General features: G+C 51.4%; 1 protein-coding gene across 4 annotated transcripts in view; it reads left to right on the forward strand.

Annotated features, from left to right (window-relative positions):
- Positions 1-24,243, forward strand: part of LMO1 (LIM domain only 1) — a 41,348-nt gene that overhangs the window by 4,947 nt on the left and 12,158 nt on the right. Inside the window, exon 1 of one of the 4 annotated variants that reach the window (XM_043903900.1) lies at positions 295-530. The exons of 2 other annotated variants lie outside the window; for them this stretch is intronic. The gene's annotated coding sequence lies outside the window, so the exon portion shown is untranslated. Of the gene's footprint in view, positions 1-294; positions 531-10,968; positions 10,990-24,243 lie in introns of those variants that run through there. One more of the 4 variants, XM_043903891.1, reaches the window with a different exon arrangement.

Raw genomic sequence — 24,243 nt, forward strand, 5'->3', positions numbered from 1 at the left:
TAGGTGGCGGGCGGGGGTCCCGACGCCCCGCGCCCCTGCACCCCCGCCGCGGCGCGCGGGAACACACACGCCGGGACACGGGCGCGCACACGCCGGGCTGTGCTGGGCTGGCGGGGCGGGAGGTCCCCAGGGGGCTGGGGACTGGGGTGGGGAGGCAAGGGAGCTCTGGGCTGCGCGCCCCCGGGGCCGGGCCAGGCCGGACCGGACCGCGGGAGGGCGAGCTACGCTCTGGCAGTGTGATGCTCTGCGGGGCCGCGTGGAGGCTCCGGCTGCCCTCCGATCTCGGCGCAGCAGCGGTTCGCGTAGAGCGTTTCGTCTTTGCGGCTGCTCCTCTCACCGCAGCCATCACCCTCGCGCCGCACGCGTAACCCGAGAGGCGCTGAGCGCCGAGCAAATCAGTGGCTTCGGGAAATCGGACTCCAGATTTCTGCGGCCGGCTGGCGCGCAGAAAGAAGGTGGCCACCCAGGTGCCCGGCAGGCCAGGGGGAAAGCCGGCAGGACCACTGGGGACACGGCTGCCCAAAAACTCGGTGAGATAAAGGGACGCCTCCTGTGCTGCCCACCGTCTCCCTGGCGGCTCTTGAGCTCGGAGGCAGGAGTTTGGCCCAGAGAAAGAAAGTGTCCCACTCCTGGCCAGTAGCATGCGTGCCGGGGCCACCAGGACCTACCCTGATCAAGAGGTTCACTGCGCCTGAGAGGTCAGAATAGAGGGGCCCGTGGTGGCTAGAAGCCACTAGCAGGTGGTTTCACACACCCAAAGCCTTCCTGACTGCGACTGTTCTGCAGTAATTGTCCTGGTTTGTGCAGCACAGGTCGGAGAACCCAGCCCCCTTGAGGGTAAAACCAGTGGGTGTCCTGTGACCTAGGGGCAGCCCTCTTGGTCGAGAGAGTGGCCCTGCCCTGGCCCTGGCCGAGGCCCTCCTGCCCTGGAGGTGAGGGTTACCTGGTGGGTTAGTGTTGTCTGGAGACACGAATGCAATTGTTAGCACCCAGGCCCCATCTGCATTGTACTGCTGGTGAGGACCTGAGAAGAGGGGTTTTCTGTGAGTCAGCGGGAGTCCTCTTAGGGTGACATCAGCTGACCTCTCCCAGTGAGTGTGGAGGTCTGTGCCCTCTGCCCTCCAGGCTGGTGGTGCTCCTGACATGGTCACTTGGTGGAAATCTGAAGTTAAGTGACGTAGGGTCACACAGGATGTTTGCTTTGCTGCCACTGTGTGCCGATGCCCCTGGCCTCCCTTCCCACCCACTGAGGCCTCCAGCAGGAAGGGCCATTTAAAACATCTGGCCCAGGAGTGGCACGTGGGGGAGCACTGTGACCGGTCAGCCCATTTCTGGGCATGTGTGTTGAAAGAGAGGGAGGAGGACTAAATGCTCTGGCCAAAAGAATCCATTTGCCAGGGTTTGGCTAGGGTGAGACATCCACTTCCTGTGTGCTGTTCTTTATGGGCCCCTCCCCTGGAGCCCCAGGTGGGCCATTAGAGGGCTGGGCTGGTGCAGGTGTGTACAGATTGGAAAGGAGAAGAGGTCTGGGGTGAGACCAGACAAGGAGGAAGGAGTCTTTGCTTTAGCTCCTTTCTCATTGACTCCCGGTGTTATCTTGGATCAGTCATGCCCATCTCGAGTCCAGACTTTTCCTCTTGGTAAAGTGAGGAGCCAGTGCTGCCAGGTCCTTCCTTGGTGTTTGGAGGTGCTCACACCATGGGGAGCATTTGGAAATGGGTATGTCTTCAGCCCAGATTGTTTGGCATTGACTCCCTAGGCCCAAGCCAGAAATCTAGAAGACCCAGGCCCCGTACACAGGTGGCCTCAGGCAGGAAGACTGGCCTCCAGCTGACAAGATAATACCACCACCAGCACCTCAGGTCTTGTACTCTGTGCAGGCACCCCAGAATGCCTCGGCTCTATGTACTAAAGCTTTCTAGATGAGCCCCAAATGGAAATGGTTCTCTGGAGGTCATTTCAGCCAGTCTCCTGCCTGCCCCCCTGGTATATGTGTTTCCCTCAGTGTGCCCCAGACCTGTAGAGAAGAGCTGACTCTGCCCTAAGGTCCCCCACCCTGTCCAGTCTTAACGATGTGGTGCCCAGTAGTGCTGAGATCACTGAGCTCTGGGACCCCTCACAGCACAAGGAAGAAGACTGGCTTAAGTCCTGAGGAGCCATTTGATTCATGTCCTGCCCAGCCTAGATCTGTCTTTCAGAAGCAGCCTTTTTGCTCATAAATCCACCCTCCATTCCCTGTTGGAGTCTAGCATCTCCTGGTTCCAGGAAACCTTGAAGGTGGTACCTTCAGCTAGGTGGAGGGAGAAAGGTTCTAGACCCATTCACATCCTCACCCCGCCCAAACCTGCTGTCTAATTCCTTCCTCACACTTAATGCTCTCCCAGAGGTGGCTGTCTGGGCTGGGTGGCAGCACTGGTCCCCAGGGCCCCCGAGGAGTGTGTTCCTCCCGGCTGTGAACTGCACCCTTTGTCTGGCTGCAGCGGGGAACTCAGGCTCCTATTAACCACCCCCAACGCCTTTTCTCCACCTGACAGCGTCTTGTGGGAAGAGGCCCGGGCTCCTCTGGTTGAAGTCAGGTCCGCCAGCTGCCGAGGACCAAAGCTCCTGCTCTGCTGGGTTGCAGGGCTTTCATGTTGCACTTCTGAAAGATAATAAAATATCAATCGCTTTGCCGTAGCAACGGGTTTAAGAGACTTTCTGAAGTATTGAATCGTCAGAAAAAAAATTTTTTTTTTTTTTTGCTTTTAAGCACAGTGCATTATTAATAAAGTAATCCATTAGGTCGAGCAGTGAAGGGCCACCACAGAGAGGAAAGATCTGTTTTGCAAACGGTTAAACTTCGGGTTTCAAGATTAATTGCTTTCATTTGGATGCTTGCTCTTGGCCTAGCCAGCTCCACTTTACTGGAACTCAGGGTCCTGCCTTTCTACGTGCTGTGGGGCCTGCCTGTCAGCAAAGGGAGCCCAGCTCCAACTTTCCTGGAGAAAGCGCCCTTCTCCCCCTGGCACCTGTGCTTGGACTGGCACCAGGCAGTGGGCTTTCCAGGGAGGTTTGTGGTCCAAGGGGAGCTATAGCCCTGAACCCTGAAGAGTCGGATTAGCTCTCAGGCTGTTGGAGAAATGGCCCTAAAGTAGGGGCAGGCAGCAGCGGGTCCAGGCAGCCCCAGAAAGAGGGAGAGCCTCAGGTTGTGAAGGAATGGGCAGGAGAGCATGCTGAAGTCACCCCCAAGGGGTGGCCCTATGTGTGTGATGCAGAAGGGCAGGTCTGGGTGTAAGCTGCCTCTGCATAGGCCCAGCAGGAGGGCCGGGGCGGCTGCAGGAAACAGCAGGCAGGCAGTGGAACTAAACGCCAGACTTAATTCCTAGGGCATTTTTAATAAGTTAAAAACACCTAAGGAGATTGGAGCTGGGCTGAGGAGGACCAGACAGTGCATCTTCAATTGTTAATGACCACTGTGAGCACGGCCTCCACAGCAGACTTGGTTGATCCACGGGAGCAGGCTCTCAGCTACACTTGGCTACTGACCGGCAGGATCTCCTAGAATATCCCATCATACTCTGGACCACGGAGGGTTCTAGGGGCCTCTCCCAGCAGAGTGTGGCCAGGACCTCCCTGGCCCTGGAGGAAAGGCAGGGAGGGAGTGGGTCCTGATGCTGTTCCATAGTGCAGACCCCAACCCATCGGCAGGAGGGTGGAGCCCAGTGGACACTGCTCTCTGCTGAGGGCTGGTAAGGGCCTTGCGAGGCTGGCACGGTGGGGACCAGGCCTGGCACCCACCGTGTGCCTGGAAGAGAAGGGTGTCCATCTGCACCCACCAGTCTGGCCTGGGCTGCAGCCATCTCATGCAGGGGAATGAAGTATCACAAAATCTGAGCAGCATGTACAGCTATGTCCCCTTCCTGCCCAAACCCAGCGAGGCAGGGAGCCTGTAAGGATGGCTTTCCCCAACCCCCTCCCAAAGCTCAGGGTAAAAAGCAGGTGCTCCTGTCTGTTCCCCGCTCTTCCATTCATCTGCCCATGCAGAGAACTCGGGACGGGGGGGCAGGGTGGGGGGACAGGGAAACAACATAAATTGGTCTGTCGTCCGGAATCCATGTCTCGCTAATGTACCCAGATTAACTCAACTGTAAATTGTCTCCTTGGATGGCAGTGTCTTGCTAAAAGTTTCCCATATGATTCATGATTTGGATTGCTTTTAACGGCTATTGGCTAAGCAAGCCGGTGACTGTACAAGGTGATGCAATTGGCATTAGTGAGGGGAGGCACGGGAGCGTGTAATGCAGTCAATACTGCATTAACTACTGATGCCCAATTACAGGGAGTGGGAGAGAGCCTTTCAGGAGCATTAGGACTGGGGGAAGCTGAGATCACTGGCCGCTGCTCGCCTAAAAGCTTCACCCTTTGCGTGCCGGGTCTCGGCCCTGGCCTGGCCACTCACTTGGCCTCTGTGGCCATAGGAACTGCCTCTCTCTCTCTTTCATGTCCCACAACGATGCTTTTAGCACATGGAAATGTGCATTTTCCTAGAGCCGGGGCCTGCTTCTCATCCCTCCTGAGAATTGATTTCCCACCCCGCTCCAAGTCCCAGAGTCAGACGGGGTGGCTGCCCCACCTGCCTCCATTTAAGGAACACTCAGAAAGCCCCATCTGAGAGTAGGACCAAGAGGAGGTCTATTTTGGTCTCTCCCCCTTGGAACAGATGGATGATTGCCAGCGAGCTTTGGCGGCCAACCCTCTATGATCGGAAGAGACGTGAGGTTTAGCCTCAGCACAGCTGGACTGCTGGCACTGGCAAGGCTGCTGAAGCTGGAGAGTGGTCCTGGCTGGGCCTTCTCTGAAAAGAAGACAGAGCTGGTTGGCTGATGAAAGTGACCGGTCCTTAGCCAATGTGGGCCCCCTCCAGAGCTACATCCCACAAAGGGCAGAGCTGTCCCCGTGTAGCCAGGAGGCCAAAACTGTTGTTCAGGTTCAATTCCAGGGACCAGAGGGCCTCCCAGGAACCCCTGATCAGGCACATTAGCAAGTTTGGAAGCAGCTAGGGAAGAAGGTAGAAAAAAGGACCTGATACCCCAGTGTGGCAGGTACTATAGGACTGGCTGTCACATCTACTACTGTGCTGAGCTGCATAGGTCCAATATGTCCACTGTAGTTCTGTGTTCTGTGCCAACCCAGCGTTGAAGTGGTTTTGCCTCTGTACTTTCTCATCTCTACGGTGAGAACAACCACATCTAACCGGCAGGATTGTTATCAGGATTAACTCAGATAATGTCCACGTACACACGTAATAAACCAGGAAGCTTCATGCGTTGTGAAGTAACAGTGCTATCTGCAAAACCACAGGCTGATCTGAAATAGTCTTGTGCCCAGATCCGTGCTTTGTTTGCTGCCCAGCACTGGGCCCTCATCCTTCCTTTTCTCTAGTTTATCCATCATGGCCATCCCTCACCACTGTCCAGGAGGCAGGGTGGACTCACTACAGTCACCATGGGAAGAAGCCTCCAAAATCACTCTTTGTAAGCCCTTCCATTTATAGTGGCACAGATGAGACTCAAAGTTGCCCAGAATTACGTAGGAAGTTAGAGCCCAGAGCCTTAGCATCTTTCTGTGTTCCATCCTGGCTTCCATGCCTCTGCCTGTACCCAAAGTGTGACAAGGCTGGATGGTAGAAATCTCTGATAAGGAGGAATATGAGCTTAACCAAGACCATGCGTCTGGGCATCCTGCTCATGGCCCCACTGACGGCCCAGGGCATGTGTTCTCAGATGTAGGTAGGTCCTCCTGGTGGGTGCTGACGGGTGCTAACCTGACCTGGGCCTTCATGGGCTGGAGAAGCCCCAGAGGTACGTGTGGCCTGTAGCCCAGGCTGCCTGCCTGCCCTGCCTGGAGATGAAGGACACCGAGGCCCACAGGACACCCTCCCAGCCTCGGCTGAACTTTTCGTGGTGCTGCTGGCCCGAGTTTTCCTGGCAGGTCTGTACCCTAGATAGGGCTACACCAGTGGAGTCACCTTGTGCTGACTTGCAAAAGCTGATTTTGCACATCCCTCCCCAACTCTGAGTTCAGTGACATCACATTGGTAACTTGATACAAGCCATGGTGGAAATATTAACACCACAGAAATTGGCAAACACCAGAAATCAAGGTGTTTTTTTTCCCCCGGAGAATCAGTTGTGAGATATTTATCAGCACACCACTGGATTGCATTCATCTGGGACTCTGGACCTAACTCTTTCACCACCATTCTCCCATCCCATCTACCACCTTTCCTTTGGTACCAGAAGACCCAGCCCTTTGCCACCCTGACATTCTATCAGATACCTGCTGCCACAGTAGGCTGGGCAGGACTGATATGTCCACTCTGGTTTTGTGTCCCATGCCGACCTGGCATTTGCCTCTGTATCCTTGCTCATGCTGTCCCCCTTGCCTGGTGCATGCTCTACCTTTCGGTTGGCCTTGAGGGAGCCTACAGGCAGCCTTGGCTGCTTACAGGCCATTCCAGGTCCTATTCAGAGTCACATCCACCCAACTAGCTACAAGCTCATCTCTCATTGGTTGGAGGATGTTTATTTTGTGTTCTGGCTAAGGCAGGAGCCTATAGTGGCTGACATAATGGAGGTGGGGCGGGGGGGGAGCGGGGAGTGGGGCTGGCCCAGGTGCAGGGACAGATACCTCAGAGAGCAGACCTACCGGGTCAGATTGGATCCCCAACTCTGCCTCCTACCCCTTCCTAAGTGGGCTTTCTTGAGTGGCCTACTCTCTTCAGGTGCAGCCTGCTAGCATAAGTCAGGAGACCCAGCTGACTGCTGTGTGACTTCAGACAACTTCCTGGGCCTCGGTTTTCACATGTCTGCAGTGGGAGCAACACTTAACTGGCACCTAATATCCATGTGAAGTGAGAGTGCTCTCTACACAGATGCACGGTGATCTCTTTGGCTTTGGCCTCTTGGTCTTTACACAGCAGCTCTTGTTTCACTGAGCCCTTAATTAAAAGCAAGCATTGTACTGTGCATGTGTATGTTAGTTATTGCTGCATAACCAACCACCCCAAAACTCAGAGGCTCAAAACAACAAGCATCTATTTAGCTTTTGAATCTGTGGGTCAGTGATGAAGGTTGGGCTTGGCTAAGGGGTTTTTTGGGCCTTGACTGAACTCACTCATGCCTGGGGGATGGCTGACCAGCTGGATGCTGGGGATAACAAGACTATGTCCCACATCATCCAGCAGACTTCTCTGGATTGTTTCCAGGCTGGAGGCAGGTCCAGAATGAATGCACAGAAGGCTTCTTGAGGCCTATGCTTGGCTCTGGGATATTGTCACTTTGTATTCTGTTGGCCAAAATAAATTACAAGGCCAGCCCCAGTTCAAGAGATGGGGGAACAGTTCTATCCTTGAAGGAAAGAGGTGAAAAGTCACATTGCAAAGGGTGTGAATATGGGGAGGGGTAGAGACTTAGAGCCACGTGCAAGTTGCACAACTCACAAGACCAGAGCTGGGCTGTGAACCCAGGCCATCTGCTCTCCTTCTCTGTGCTCTGCCGGCTGCCAGCTCCCCGTTGCAGCTGGCAGACTTGAGGATGGGTGAGAAGGACACTTGTGACCCTGAGTAGGATCAGGAGTCATCTGTAATGGAGCTGCAGGGGGAGCTCATGGGAGAGGGGTGGAGCCAGTAAGAGGATGGCTTGGGGTTGGGGGTGTGAGAGGCTTCCTGTTGGGGACATTGTTGGGGGCCAACATCAGAGCCTGGCAGGTTCCTCCATGGGGAAGCCTGGAGGGGGACCACAGTGAGGTCAGGCCCCACTGCCTTGTCTGGCTTTTTCTCTGTCCTGCAAAGCCACCCGTCAGTTGGAAGGGGCGTGAAGTTCTATGGTTCCCAGAGCGGACTGAAACCTGGACATCCATGCAGATGCAGCCAGGCGGGAATCAATTCATTGGTTAGCCCCTCGCCTCAAAACAGGGCAGTAAGTGGGCTGGTGAGAGGCCCGTGTACATTCATAAACCAGCTGATTGAAAAGCAATATTTCAGATAAATACAAGCCAGCGATCTATCAGTGGTTGTAATAAAACCCAGGCTTCAGGCTGTGATTTTATTTTGAAATAATAAGAATTGCTTGATTCTTTTTACTTGAGTTACCATGGTAATTCCAGCGTGGAGCAGTGTTATATTGATTTAGAAAGTGGACAGTAATATTTCTTTTGTGTTATTCTGTTTCTAGGCCTTGATTTCTAATTTCCACTTGGAGATTACTTTTATAAATTTCTTAAGTCCTTCCACTTTTTTTCCTCTCACAGTATAATTTTCCTCTCATATGCCGCTATGTTCTGAGCTTATTGGTTTGCTCTTATTTTAAATTAAACTTGCTGGTTTCAAATATTGAAATGACATCTTTGTCTGTGTCTGTACTTTGGTTTAGCAAAATATTACAGTCTGACGCTTTCTGCTTAATAATTTAAGGGAGGCATTCTGTCGGCCCTCACTGGGTGCTGATAACTTATGACTCAACCAACGCAGACCTTAAACTCCTGACATTTTAATATTGTGCGGCGGGAGCGGCCGCCCCTCTGCTTGGAATCTCACTGGAGAAAAATCCATGTGGTACCCCAGAAGGGAGTTTTAATAATTCACCTTTGCTGGTTGGCACAATGACTTGATAGAGAAGGGGAGGGAGTCTGGTTCTTCTCAGATAAGTGGGAGCAGCCCTGGTCTGGGCTCCAATGGCCCCCATGGGCACCCACTCCATCCAGACTTTCCTGTCCTCTGAATCTTTAAAAACCCCAATTCCTGATCCCTTGGTGATAGACTGTCCAGCCTGGATTGTTGGGGGGGCTGCCTATGAGCACCGTCATGAATGCTTGAACTCTCCATTTCTTAGTTTCCCAAGTGAAACTAGCTTGGGCTTAGTCAGACAGACTGAGTTCAAACCCCAGTTTGGTCACTAGGTAATTCTAGGTAGTAAACTGAATAGTAATTCTAACTGGTGAAATGGGTATGATCACGACCATCTTCACACAGCTCTTGATGGTCTTCAAGGTGATTGATGTGGTTTCCCTCCCATTCCTAGGATTTGGGGAGGAGCAGGGGAGAAAGTGGATGTGGGTGTGCTGTGGAACGGTCACTCCACTCCAGATGTGCCTGGGTTCAGAGCTCTGGCAGGAGTGTTCTCTGGGGAGGACCCAGAGCAATGACTGCATAAGGAAGTGGGTCAGCCCCACCCATCCTGGTCTGCCCAGTGGAGAGCCGGGAATCTGCTGTGGCAGGCTAGAGGGTGTTCTCTGTCCTCCAACCTCTCCATTCTACACAGCAAGAATGGGGCTCCAGAAGGAGGCTCACAACAGCAGGGGTTCTAGGGCAGAGATCCGTACACAGGCCCCCTCTCTCTGGCCTGAGGAAAGGTCCTTCCTGTCCTGTGTGTATCCACCAGTGTGGTGGTGTGTTAGTTATCTCTTGCTGTGTAACAAATCATTTCACAATTTAGCAGCTTAAAAAAGCACCCACTTTTTAATCTCACAGTGTCTGTAGGTCAGGAGTCCAGGTACTTAGCTGGCTCCTCTGCTCAGGGTCTGTCATAATAATCAAGGCATTGGCTGGGACTGTGGTCTCATCTGAAGATTCATCTGGTGGGGATGAGCTTTCAAGCTCACTCATGTGGTTGTTGGTGGGATTCAATTCCTTGTGGGCTGCTGGGCTGAGGGCCTCCTTTCCCCACTGAAGGGTGGCCAAAGGCTGCCTTCAGTTCCATGCCTCATGGGTTTCTCCACTAGAGCAGCTTGCTTCCTTGAAGCCACCAAGGGAGAAAGTCTCCTAGCAAGCAGGAAGTCACAGTCTTTTATAAAATGTGACACATCTAATCACAGATGTGACATTCCATCACTTTTGCTGTATTTTCTTCCTTGGGAGCAAGTCTCTAGGTGCAGCTCATACTCAGGGAAGTGGGTGGGGGTGGGGTTACACAGGGTACAGAGGATCATTGCATGCATGTGTGCTCAATTGCTTCAGTTGTGTCCAACTCTTTGTGACCCCAGGGACTGTAGCCCACCAAGCTCCTCTGTTTGTGGGATTCTCCAGACAAATTTACTGGAGTGGGTTGCCATGCCCTCCTCCAGGGGATCTTCCTGACCCAGAATCGAACCTGCATCTCCCGAGACTTCTGCATTGGCAGGTGGATTCTTTACCCACTGAGTTACCTGGGAAGCCAGAGGATCACTGGGACAATCTTAAGAAGCTTCCTATTGCTTGTGAGAGGTCAGCCTCTGGAATAGCATCTCAGGCCCAGGGTGTCCAACAGCTTAGCTGCCCCCAGAGAGAGTGACTCACCTCTATCCCCGGGAGGCCCAGCGCCTCTGTTCCCTGCATCACCTCACACCAGGGAAGGACACAGATGTCCCAGCACCCTTTGTTTCATCTTCACAGAACCTCCAGGAGGCTGGAGCTCAACACTAGTCCCATTTTGCAGAGGAGAGGGTTATGCCCAGAAAGGGCAGGCTTGCAAAGCACTTGTCTGTTACTCCAGGGCCTGTCTTCTCTCGGAGGAGATGAGAGTCGTTCCTTCCTGTGGCAGCCTCCCCACAGCAGTGGGACTGAGGGCCTCAGCCCCTTGCCCACTCTACCCAGGCCAGGTGGAGCTGGTGTCCTTGAGGTGGCCTGGGCAGAGACCACCTCAGCAGTTTCTCCCCTGTGAATAGGGCTGAAGGAGACTCTCCTGTGGGCTGGGGCACAGGATGGAGACCCAAACTCATGCCTCCTCCACCTGGCTCTGCCACCAACTCACAGTGTGTCCCTGGGCAGGCCTCTTCCCCTCTCTGGGGTTATGTTTTCCCATTTACGTTTCCAGGGTTTCTGGCTGCTTGATGCCCAGCTATACCATGCATGGAGACGTGACCACTGGTGGGAAGCAGGAGGGGTGAGGCCAAGACCAGGAGAGAGACACCACTCCACTGATGTTGCTGTGTCCTTCTTTCATCTCCCAGGGTCAGGAGAAGTAGAGATCCCAGGTGAAAGCATTTGTGGCCTCCAACCCTCCACACTTGGTCAGGTGGACGATCCCATCCCTGGCTCTTCCCAGGCAGAGCTCGACTAGGAGGCAGAGGGGACTCTTGGAATAGGCCTAAAGCCTGGAGGCCAAGTGAGCCTGTCACAGCTTCAGACCTGAGAGGACCCTGGTCAATTATGCCCTTTTATCAGTGGTTGGGGATGGGGGGGATTAATGCACCAAGAAGCATCCATTAATAATTCTTTGCTGATGATGAGATACTCAGCTGATACTTTCTGAATAGAGAAGTCTGGGGCCCAGCGGAGGCTGCCTGCAACCTGGGATGGGACATCAGGGCTGAACCTCATCTCTTTGCCTGTTGACCGGAGGCAATCTCTTGCAGGCAGCCGTTCTCACGCCAGGCAGAGGCTGCTCCCCAGTTTCCAGGCATCCCGGCAGGGCTTAGGGCTCCCAAGGAGCAGAGGACAGTGGGCGGGGCTAACTTGGGCACAGGTCCTGATTGGTACTCAGCCCAAGTACAGGGTATGATGTTTTGACCTGCCTTTTTGCCCCTTAGGATGTTTTCACACTACTCTGATCCTCAGAATGCTTTATCAGATCAGTGCTAAAATATGCCTTTTACACAAGAATAACATCTCATTAGTATTACTGAAAATGTAAAGAAAAAAAATTCCAGAAAAAACTTAAATTGGTTGAAATAATTAACAAAAAGCAAAACTGGCAACAGTTAAGACTACACCTGGCGAAATATGTTATTGACTAAAAATTGACAGAAGAACCAAATCTTCCTGATATAATTTAGATCTGCCAAAGTTGGCTCAGGAAATATTTTCTGGTATAAATAATTACTACAAAAAAAATTCTCGGCAACAATGAAAATTCTAATTTGAAAGATTTGATTTGAGCCTCAAACTGATCATGAACCACATAGTAACTGAAAAATTTAAGAATAATTTATCCCAATGAGAATAATTCCAGTATAATACAATGGAGAAGGAGAAAGAAATGGTTTAACACTAGTGAATAGAAAATTGATCAAGGCATCAAACTGACTTAATGAAGCTCATTAAGAACTACTTTCTTGATGAAATATCACAAGATATAATGCTTATTAACATATAGCTGTTAGGGGCTAGCCCCTAGTAGTAGATGTTTAGTAAATATTTGTTGCATGACCTGTCGATGAATGAATTAACAGTAAAGGCAGGAGAGAAGCAGACAGAATGAAGAGTTCCTTTATCCCAGAAAGACGGCAGATTTTCATTTTTTTAAGATCATTTGGGCTACTCTGGAATGTTTTCTAAAACCACCAAGCAATTCTCCAATTCTCAGTGGTCACCTACTGGGTGTCCTACAAATTTAACTCAATTCTGACATCTATCTACCCAGAGGTGACGTCAGATCCCACAGGTCCAGGGCCCATTCCCCCAAGACTGCCTTCACTTTAGAAGCCAATTGCAAGTCCAGGTGTCACCTGTACTTCAGACCAACATGCTAAAAATCAGGGTTCCCCACACCCCCTCCTCAGGTGAGATCATCTCCTAGAATGGCTCACAATGCTCAGGAAAACATTTCCTTACATTTACCAGTTTGCTCTAAGGATATGACAATGGATACAGATGAGCAGGTGGATGAAGAAGCACATAGGGTGAGGTCTGTAGGGTCCCAAGCATAGCAGCTTCCATCCTGTGGAGTTGGCATGCATCACCCTCCTAATATGTGAACATGTTCACCAACCCGAGCTCATCAAATCTTGTTTAGGACTCTGTATAGAGCTTCATCACTAACCACCTCCCAGCCTTTCCTGGAGGTCAGTGGGTGAGGCAGAAAGTTCTGACCATCTAATCGTAAGGTCTTTCTGGTGACCAGCCCCAGCCTGAGGCTATCTAGGGGCCCCACCCTAGGTCCCCTCATCAGTATAAACTCAGAGGTACTCAGTAGGGACTCCTTATGAATAACAAAAGATACTCCTATCACTCAGGAAATTCCAAGGTTTATAGGAATTCAGTGCTAGGAACCTGAGACAAAGACAAAGATATATTACTGTTATATCTGCTCAGCCTGTTCAGTTCAGTCACTCAGTCATGTCGACTCTTTGCTACCCCATGGACTGCAGCACACCAGGCTTTCCTGTCCATCACCAACTCCCAGAGCCTGCTCAAACTCATGTCCATTGAGTTGGTGATGCCATCCAACCATCTCATCCTCTGTTGTCCCCTTCTCCTGCCTTCAATCTTTCCCAGCAACAGGATCTTTTCCAATAAGTCTGTTCTTCGCATCAGGTGGCCCAAAGTACTTCAGCTTCAGCATCAGTCCTTCCAATGAATACTCAGGACTGATTTCCTTTAGGATTGACTGGCTTGATCTCCTTGCAGTCCAAAGTACTCTCAAGAGTTCTCTAACACCACAGTTCAAAAGCATCAATTCTTTGGCACTTAGCCTTTTCTATGTTCCAACTCTCACATCCATACATGACTACTGGAAAAACCATGGCTTTGACTAGATGGACCTTTGTCAGCAAAGTAATGTCTCTGCTTTTTAATATGCTGTCTAGGTTGGTCATAGCTTTTCTTCCAAGGAGCAAGCGTCTTTTAATTTCATGGCTGCAGTCACCATCTGCAGTGATTTTGGAGCCCAAGAAAATAAAGTCTGTCACTGTTTCCATTGTTTTCCCATCTATTTGCCATGAAGTGATGGGACCGAATGCCATGATCTTAGTTTTTTGAATGTTAAATTTTAAGCCAGTTTTTTCACTCTCCTCTTTCACTTTCATCAGGAGGCTCTTTAGTTCCTCTTCGCTTTCTGCCTTAAGGGTGGTGTCATCTGCATATGTGAGGTTTTTGATATTTCTCCCAGCAATCTTGATTCCAGCTTGTGCTTCATCTAGCCTGGCATTTCTCATGATGTACTCTGTATATAAGTTAAATAAGCAGGGTGGCAATATACAGCCTTGACATACTCCTTTCCCAATTTGGAGGATAATTGGAGGGGATAAAACTAGGGGCAGAAAAAAAAAACCAGTGATAATGTAGGAGGGAAGTGTTCTTTGTTTCGAGTTTATAGGATGACCACTCCACCAACTCCAGCCTCAGACTGCCCTCTGCTCCTTCTTGCAGTTCCCCTCCTTCCAAGAGTCATTCTGAGCCTGTGAGTGGGTGGAGTGGAGATGGGGACTAGATGGTCAGACTGGAGGCAGTCGAAGTCCTGGAAAGAAATGGTGGAGGGCGTGGCTAGAACTGTGGCCTTGGGAATGTGGGGGCTCCTCTGAAGTCTCCTGGTAGTCAGGATCTTGCCTGGAGCATTTCTACTACCAGTAGCAAGGCTTGAGTTTCCAGAGTTGAGCCCCGGGGAAGGCAGACAGAGTCCTCAACTGCAAGCCTGTCCTTATCCACTTTTGTTCTGGAGGCTCCTGCTGACCCTGCCCATCGTTGGCCTGAGGCTCCCTGCTCCTACATGTGCTCTCTTCTGTGGCTGCCCCATGATTGGACCAAGCTCCTGGCTTTCCAGGCTTCAAAGGAGTGAGCTGAAGCCCTTGGCCTGAGGCAGGTGGGAGCACACCAGGGCAGGGGAGCAGCAAGTCCCACCCAACAAGCCACCCATGTCCCAGCTCCCAGAATCTCATGTGATCGGCCTGTAAAGTGTTTCATGGCCTTCACAGCTCTTGGCCTGTTTCCTCTCTCATACTGGCTTCCATGAAAGCTCCTGGACTTCCCTGGTGATCTAGTGCTTAAGAATTGGCCTGCTCATGCAGGGGACACGGGTTCAATCACTGTTTCAGGAAGATCCCACATACCGTAGGGCAGCTAAGCCTGTGCTTCGCAACTACTGAGCCTGGGCTCCCTAGAGCCCATGCTCTGCAACAAGAGAAGCCTGTGCATCACAACTAGAGCGTAGCCTTCCGCTTGCCACAACTAGAGAAAACCCAGGTGCAGCAATGAAGTGCAGCCAAAAATAAAATAAAAATTAAAAAAACTCCTGATTCTGGGAAAGAGCCACGTCTCCCTACCCTCATCCATGTCAAATACAGTCCACCTCCTGATTATATGAGAGTATGACTGGCCTGAGAAGATCAGAACCTGTGTTTGAGGGCACTTCCATGGTGAGCTGAGTATAAGGCCCTGACCCTACAGTGAGCTGTCCCTTAGGGCCTCCATGTGCAGCACCGCTCCTGCATGGCTGCCCAGGGCCTAGGGAGCCACCCAGCCCATTCCACCCTGGCCGCACTCTTTTCCCCATGGCCCACATTCCAGATGCTCTGCCTTCCCTTCCAGGGTAAAGGCTGTAGATTCCCTCCCCCAAGAGGAGAGAAACCCCAAGAGCATCAGTCCAGGCCCCAGATTCAGGGGCAGCTGGGTGCACCCTGCCACGATGGGCCTGGCTCCCTCTGCTGACCACAGGCTTCATCTTCTTGAGTCACCTTCTCAGATTAGCCACAAGGAGCACTGCCCTGGCCTGGGCACTGTACTCTCTCCCTCCTGCAGTTTTCATTTGACCCCAAGGCAGCCTAGTCGCCTTCCTTCCTGGCCTTTGTGGCCTGGATCTGAGCTTGTACACCCCGCCTAGGGGAGACTCTCAGACCCTGAGAGAAGGGGTAGCACTCCTTACTGAATCTCGGCTGGGGACACGGAGGACCTCACTCTGATCCTAGTCATAGTGCTATACTGTAACTTGTGGTACCTGATGTAGGACAAGCTCAGGGTCTGGAATAGGGAACCCCCTCCATGAGTATGTTGGTTGCAGGTGGGACAATGGCCTCAGTGGGTGGAGAAATTTCAACAGAGAGCACTAGGGAGACAAAACACAAGTGTAGGAGGAGAGGTGATACACCAGTATGGTCTGAGCTGCCTGGGGAGCAGGGCTGGAAAGAGAAGGAACAATCAGATTTCTGGATGGGAGTACTGAGGAGGGAGCCGCTAGGAGTGGGGAGGGTGATCTGAAGCCCTTCCCTGTGGAGTAGCTGTTATGAGACAGGGTGACCATGGCTGAGGGCTGGCTGTTAGACCTCCCAGGACCCCTCCCCTGACCCCAGAACTTACTTTTTACGAACTGTTTTCTCTTGTTCTCAAAGGAATATTTGTTTTGTTATTTGTTTTGCTTTTCTGAGCTTAACAGCTTTACTGAGAATAATTTGAATGCCACAAAATTAACCTTTTAAAAATGTGCATTTCAGTGTATTTAGAGTGATGCAGCCATCACCATTATCTAATTCAAGAACATTTTCATCACCCGAAAAAGAAACTCCAGATCCATTAGCAGTCACTCCCCATTCCCCTCCTCTCTGGCAACCACTGATTTACTTTCTGTCTCTATGGATTTGCCTATTCTGGATATTTCATACAAATGAAATCAGACAAGTTGTGGTCTTTGTGGCTGACTTCTTTCCTAGCATAATGTTTCCAAAGTTCATCCATGTTGTAGCTTGTCTCAATACTTCATTTCTTTTCATTGCCAAATAATATTCCATTATCTGTATATACCACATTTTATTTATCTGTATATCAGTTGATGGGCATTTGAATTGTTTTTACTTTTTAACTATTGTGAATTATGCCACCATGAACATTCATGTACAAGTTTTTGTGTGGACATATGTTTTCATTTTTCTTGGGTATATATTTAGGGGTAGAATTGCTGAGTCATATGGTAATTCTATGTTTAGGGATATTTGTTTTTCACTTTAAATAAATAGTAGAAGAATGTTGAGAAGATAAACCATCCTTGGCTGTCTGAGCTTTGGGAAAGGAGGTTGCCTGCAGCCTGGTCCCCTGGGCACCCAAGGTTCAGCAGGGCCTTGGGTAAGTCCTTTTCACCTGCTGGCATCAGTTTCCTGATCGGTGAAGTGGGATTTCTTATGGATCTTTGCTCACTTCAAGAGCTGTTGTTAGTAATTACTACTTATATAGTGTGTCCAGGATTGCAAAACACTCCTCTTGCTTTAGCTGCTTTGCTCTTTTGGCCCTGCAGTTTGGGTATTATTACTTGAGTTCTGCTGATTGGAATGCTGAAGCTCAGAGAGGCTGAGGACTTGACTGAGTTTACATTGTGGATTAATGGAAGAACCTGAACTTGAACCCAGACTCATCAGAGTCCAGGTCCCTGGCCTGAACACCTGTCTCACCTGTGCCTCTGGGCACAGCAGGGTGTTACGTGAGGGAAATCCCTGTCTGAGCAGCCATCATGTTCTTGTCCCCATCCTGCGTGCTGGGAAGTCAGGCCCCGGATATGGCAAGGTGTGGGCTCTAAGGCAGAATGCTACTCTAGGATTTGTCAAGAGTCCAGTTTTTAGCTGTGTGACTTTGGATAAGTTACTCCACCTCTCTGAGCCTCAATTTCCCCATGCACCAAACTGAAGCAGTAATTACTACTCAGAGCACTAGAAGGAGAATGTGGTAAGATGTATAGGAAATGCCAAGCATGATGTGAGGCAGGTGCTAGAACACCTGAGGAGGGCTTGGGGAGGGTGCGGAGTGTTGTGGGACCTTTGAGGAAAAATGGGTGGATTCTGGGCTGTTCAGAGCCAGTGTTGGGGAGGCGACATCCCTTGGGCTGGCCAGGAAGCTGAGAGGAGGTGCACTCTGCCAGCGTTCTGCAGCCTGGGGCTGCCAGAAAGCAGGAGGGGTTTCCAGGGGTCTCACCAAAACCTCCTGTCTCCAGGAGAGCTTGTAGACAGGCCCTGCTGCACCCTCAGCCCTCACCCCCAGCCTTGCCCATGATGCCTGAGATGGGGCTTGCCTGACTGCCTTAGTTAGTCCGAATGGTAATAAAACACTTTAAATTTATTGTGACATTTGGATTTAATTAAAAAGTACACACTTAGGGAAGTAGAACATAATGGGGAGAGAGGCAGGGTGGCTTTTCCCCTCCTTTCTTCCCCAAACTAATTAGCGTTGTATTTTAAATTGTTTATGTGCCGCTAATCATTGTAATAAATCATTTATACTGAAAAAGACACAGTCGGCTGTGCCCGCCGCGCAGGTTCCGCTCGCCAGGCTCTATCGCGAACAAATTGATCTGGAAGTGAATTTATTAACCACTGGGGAAGAAATCATTAGTGCTTTCTCTAAACATTCCCCAGGTACGCTTTATTGCCGCAGTTTATGCTGTAACTAAAAGGAGCATTACCCAGGCCCATGTTGTAATTTCCTCGCAGAGCCGGCAGCCCACTCCCAAGACAGGGGGTGGGAGGGGTTGGGGCATTCCTGCCTCCTCGCCTGCAAGTGGTCTGATGACCCCAGCCCTTCTGCAGGGCTGCTCATTCCAGAAGGGGGCTGCCCTCCTGGTGCCTTTCAGTGGAAGAGTGGTTCACAGTCGCTCGTGTTTATGTCTCTTTCAGTGTGGCTTCCAGTTGAGGGCTTAGCCTCAGGTTTAGAAAACTGAGGGACAGGGGCGGTGAATCACTGAAGTCAGACAGGCTTGTCGTGGACCAGCTTCCACACCCAGAGATGGAAGGCATCAGTGGTGGGCTGATCGTATGCTTGGAGGAACAAATATGCCTGAGCAGGGACCCAGGCAGAGCAGGGGCTGCTAGGAGCCTACTCTTCCTGCAAACATCCCCAAGGCCCTCCTCCTGTGGGCCCAGGGGTCTCCTCCTAAGTTTGGCTGGAGCAGTCTGTTCTGCTTGGCTTCCAGCTGAGGCCGGCTGCCCCGTGAGTCCCGTCCCCTTCCACTGCAGGGCCAGGGTGGTGCTCAGCACACCCCACACGGCCTGATGGGTGGCAGGCAGGGTGACTGTCAGCTCCCTGGCTGCAGACCCCATGCCTCAGTGCAGCCTGCGGCCACCCCGGCCCTCCCAGCAGTCCAGCTGCCCAGCGATGCTTTCTCTCCCTTTGCCCTGGGAGGCTTCAGACCCCTCTCACTTCCCAGGGCCTACACGCCCAGGCCCTCACAGCAGGCTTCCTCCCACCAGGTTTCTGGAAGGGAAATTCACTTCTGAACCAACACCTTCTCCCTGGGAATCCACGGCTGGTCTGAGATACACATGTCTGAGATACAGATTCCTGCCTGTCTGACTCCACTGCTCGCGTTCTTAGCAGCTTCCTCCACTGGGGCCCCACGAGCCTCCTCAGCCAGGTTAGGGGTTTGTGGGGATCTGGCTCATGTGGGCCTTGCCTTCAGTTCTTTTCATCGAGGTCTACAAAGGAGGGAGGAGCAGCCCCCCAGGCCTCAACAGGAGGCCCCAGGATGGCACCTCAGGCAGGCACCCTAGGGGCTGTGCTGGGTCCACTGGCACCTAAGAGGCTCCTCCCACTCCTGGGGTCTCCCTCCCAGCCTCCTCACCCTCCCCTGCCTCATCCAGCCCGGGGGCTAGCAGATGGGCCCTGGCTGCTCCAAGAAGCAAGCAGGACCCAACAGCTGGCTAGGCCAAGCCTGCCTGGAGGGTCCCCTCGTGGCATCTAGAGAACACATTTAAAAGTTTGAATTCAAAATTGATTTTGAAGGGCCCTAATCTCCGATCCCCTGGCGCTCACGGTGTGTCTGCAGCTCCTGCCAGACTCTCGTTTTCTGGTTCAGCGCGTTGGTGCTCGCGTCTCTGATGCTGTGAAATTGAGACTCGTCTGAGAGTCCGTGCCCTCCTCCTCCTCTGTGGAGATTGCAGGTCCCTTGGGAGCCCTGTTTCATTAGATGGGTGACACGGGCTTTGCCGGTGCCCAGGGAGCAGCTGAGTTGCCATCTGGGGAATTCAGCTTCCAGACGTTTCCCTGCTAGTACCCACAACTATGCAGCTGCAAGCAGCATCCTGCTAAATAACTGGGGGCTGGCTGCAACAGACCAGGATGGGATGGGGCTTGGGGAAGCTGCAGATAGAGAGAGGCTTGGACCTGGGGGTTTTCTGTAGCAAACTTCAGGGGCTTTTTCCTCCTACTGCCCCACAGAGGTTCAGACTAGGCAGGGAGGGAGGAGTGGTTATATCTTTAAGCTCAAAGGACCCTCAAGAGGGGAGCTGTGGGAGTCTGTGCCAGGGGAGGGGTGCCCCGGCCACAAGTGCAAAGAGAATGACTGAACTGCCAAGATTACACAGATGCCTGAGCTCCAGGCCTCCACCCCAACAAGAGAGTTGGGATGGAGTATTTACTCAAGAGGCCTGCAATGCAGGAGACCCGGGTTCAAGCCCTGGGTTGGAAAAGATCCCCTGGAGAAGGGAGTGGCAACCCATTCCAGTATTCTTGCCTGGAGAATTCCATGGACTGAGGAGCCTGGTGAGCTATAGTCTATGGGGTCACAAAGAGTCAGACATGACTGAGCTACTAATACTTTTACTTTCAGATGCACTGAGGGGGGAAGGGGGCTTCATTCCTCACGGTCTGCAGGGCTGAAGGACAGAATTGCTGTCCCTGTATCTAAAAGGTAGAGGGTTTATATTGGGTTGGTCAAAAAGTTCATTCAATTTTTCCTTAAGATTATGTGGAAAAACCCGAAGGAACTTTTTTGGCCAATCCAATATTTGCACAAGAGCAGTCATTTCTCAGCTGGAGCCCTGGGGTGGGCCTATTCAAATTCCTGAGAGTGGCAGACCAGGCACTGCTGCAGTTGCATCTGTGTTTGTTTCTTTGAGCTACATAGCTCCAGGTGTGTGATTCAGGACAGCACCAAGCCTGATGAAGGCACCCATCTCTGGGGAGCCTGCCTATCTGCATCAGCCCACTTGGCCCAGCAGACTCTGGTCAGTAATATCTCGATAGCTTCTGTTCAGTCTCTTCATTCATTAACTGAACTGATGGTTAAAAAGTGATCACTGTAAAAAAAAAAAAAAAGTGATCACTGTGGGGTTCAGTGCTGGAAACACAGTGATGAATAAGACAGAGTCCCCAGAATAGGTCTTCATGGCATTTGCATTCTTATGATAAAAGACCAAACATTTTTCTTAGGTAAAATCACAAAAAAGTAAAAACAATTACAAATTGTGGTGAAAACTCAGAAGGAAATGACTAAGGAGTCATTTAAATAAGGAAATCAAGAGATCAAGGCTGGCCTTCTAAGCAGATAACATTTAAGCTGAAGCCAAAAGATGAGAAGGAGTCAACCAACCTCATGAAGAAACAGGAAGGGTGTTCTGACAAGGGAGAAACAGCAGGTGCAAAGGCCCTGAGGCAGGAGGGAGATCTGGACTCTGGCTAAAGCTCGTTGGGGGTGGGGGAGCAGAGACCAGACCACACAAGGATATCATGGGTTTGATGAAAAGTGTGGGTGATATTCCCAGCCCCCTGGAAGTTGAAGGGTTTCAAGCGAGCAGAGACATGACCTACTTTGTTTTGAAAGATTTCTCCAGCTGCTATTTGAAGTTGGGTTATCGATACGAACAGAAGAAGCTGGTGGGGGGCTTAGCTAGTAGTGTGGTGAAAGACGGTGGTGGCTCTGGAAGTGGAACAAAGTAGGTGAGATGGGATACAGACCAAGCAGGGAAGAGGAATGAGGATGATAGAAGATCTGAGGATGACTCTGAGTTTCTGCCCTGAGCACCAGGATGGATGATGGTGTTAGGGCTGTGAACAGAAGCCTAGGTAAGGGTATAGGTTTGAGGGAGGAGATCTAGAGTCCTATTTTGGGTCTGTTGCTTCCTAGACATGTCTGGGGCTTCCCAAAGATGAGAAGAGAAGACCTCCACCCATGCTGGAGGGGCACGCACTGCAGATAAGTATGCAGTTAACTTAGGCATCATTCCCCATGACAGCCTCCAAAGAGAACGTGCAGCTTCTGATGTTTCAAAGTGCCCCTAGGTTCTGTCTGCAGCTGCTCCCGTGTCTCTCAGAGCTCCCCTTCCAGTTCTCTACTGGGTTCCCTAAAGCTGGTGCCTGACAGCAGGCTATGCTGGGTCCGGCTTCCCTCAGCAGCAAGGACCCATGTGGTGTTATCTACCCCCGCTGGAAGGTCCCCACGGGCTCAGGCTTCTGGATGCACCATACCTCAGGAGGTTTGCCTCCACCAGAACTGACTGTAGAAGTGCCAGCTGCTTTTGGATTCTGGCACAGAAAGTGGCTCCCTTGGGGGACCCTGGGGACCAGGGGCCCATTCTTCCCTGATGCGTCCCTGCAAGGGGTGTTTCAGAGCCACCTTCTTTTGGCCAGGGCCAGGCCCAGATTGGGTCCAAGCAGAAGTTCACTTTCCCCATCGCTTAGGAAAAAAATGATGTGATGCTGCCTCTGGAGAGAGCAGGGAGGGGGTGGGGCACTTCCTGGCCAGCAGCCTGGGTCCAAAGCCCTGCTCAGTCACTCACAGGTTCCTTGGGCAGGTTTGTGATTTCCCTGACCTCGGGGTCATGAGGAGGATGAGCGTTAACGAATCTAAAGCGTTTGGCTGTAGTGGGCATTCATTGTGGAGTGTTATCATGAGGTCAAACATACCCACCGTGGCTGCAGATGTTTGGGACAGGACTGGACAGTGCTTTCCTTTGGCCTCTACAGTGGTGGTCTGTGGAGACCAGAAGGAACTTGGCACTTTAGAGAAGGCAAGTATTGCTGGACCCCTTTAAATTTCTTACCTAGGCTCCTCTCCAGGGCCCCCTTCCCCAGTCATCTCATTCACCCGAAGCTCCTGGCTATTGACTGAGGCCCCCCCCCCACCCTTGTGGCTCTGGGTCCGGAGCCGTCAGCTGTCCTCTCACAGCTCAGCCCTCCCCAGTGAAGCTTCTTCGTCTCTCTTAAGGCCACAACGCAAACATCTCAGCCCTGCCTCCACACAGCCTTTCTGCTCCCTTCTCAGCCCCTGAACCATCTTTGTCCTTAGATTCCAGTCCACATCCCCTTGCTGGCCCATCCAGAAGCCCTGTCTAGATCCCATAGCAGCCACAGCTTCTGAAGGAGCAGCAGGTGAGAAGCCTGTGACACAGCGGAGCCTGGAGACAGTGCCCTGCCCGCCACTCCTCCTGGTCTTAGCCCAGGCCCTGCTCTAAGCTTGCCCCCAGAGTCCCACCCTAGACTCACCCATGTTCAGGCTGCACAGGAGAACCCAGAAGCTGCTCCAGCAAACCCTCTTCACCTGGGCTGTTCACAGAGGCCATGGGGTGTGTGCAGGGGTGAGAACTTGAACCTGGGAATCAGGCAGGCTGGGGATCCAATCCTTGCCCTGCCACCTTCCGGCTGTTTGACCTTGGGTAACAGCCTGAGCCTCCTTGGGGCTCTGTTGAGTGAGTTAATCATTTAGTGCCTCGGGGTAAAAATGAGGATTCTCTGAGACAACAGAGGTAATGAACGATGTGTAAATGGTGGGTTTTATGAAAAGACATATAAAGTCCCAACTGAGGGGCCTCCTTAGTTTTTTGTTGTTGCTGAGGTATAATGTATATGTGGTAAAAGGCCCAAGTCTCAACTGTTCAGAGAAGTTTTCTATATGTGTGCACCCATTCACACACCACCAGGTTCAATATAAAGGACATTTTCAGGCCTTCAGCAGGCTTCCTCACACCTCCTGACAGATGATAATACATGCCATTATTCTGACATTGATCACCATGGATTGGCTTTCTGTTTGGGAAGTACATACAAATAGAATGATACAGTGTGTGCCTTTCTGTCTGGCTTCTTTTGTGCCACATTATACTGTCTGATTCATCCATGTTGTTGTGTGTATTGGTGATTCATTCTTTGTTGTGGTTGTGTACTATTCCATTGTATAATCATAGCATAATTTAGTATCCATTTTACTATTGATAGACATCTGTGTAGTCTTCAGTTTGGAGCTATTGAGAACTGGGAACATCCTTGTGCATCTCTTTTAGTGGACATAAACTCTCACTCTTTGGGTGCATACCTAGGAAGAGAATTGTTGGGTTGTCAGATGTACATAAGTTTTTTTAGCTGACTTTTTAAAGCTACTTTGCCAAACGTTGTTATAAGCATTTCATGTCCATTATCTAATTTGATACTCTAAATAATCCTTTAAAGTAGGTTGTCCTCATTTAGCAGGTGAATATGTTGAGCCTGGGCTGGGGAGTGATGGAGTCAGCTGAGTGCATCTCTCTGTGTGGACCACCTTCAGGGTCTATATGGTCTTCCTCTCCTCCAGAGTCAAAGGGGCCAGTCCGCCCACTGCACTGTCCAGCATCCCAGGAGCCGAGCCCCCACCACAGGGAGTTGGAAGTCACGGGAGCCCCACATCCCTCCGTCATCAAACCCAGTACGCAGCCGCCTGCCTGCAAGGGGGTGTGTGCACAGAGGTGGTAATGAGCGTGCTCTAGGTGGCTGTGGCCGCGCGCTTCAACAGTTGTTCTCGTTGGCTTTTGATTCCAAATGAGTAGGAAATGCTATTAGTTCAGGCCTCG

Source organism: Cervus elaphus, chromosome 1 (genome assembly GCF_910594005.1).
Source record: "Cervus elaphus chromosome 1, mCerEla1.1, whole genome shotgun sequence".
NCBI classification, from domain to species: domain Eukaryota; kingdom Metazoa; phylum Chordata; class Mammalia; order Artiodactyla; family Cervidae; genus Cervus; species Cervus elaphus.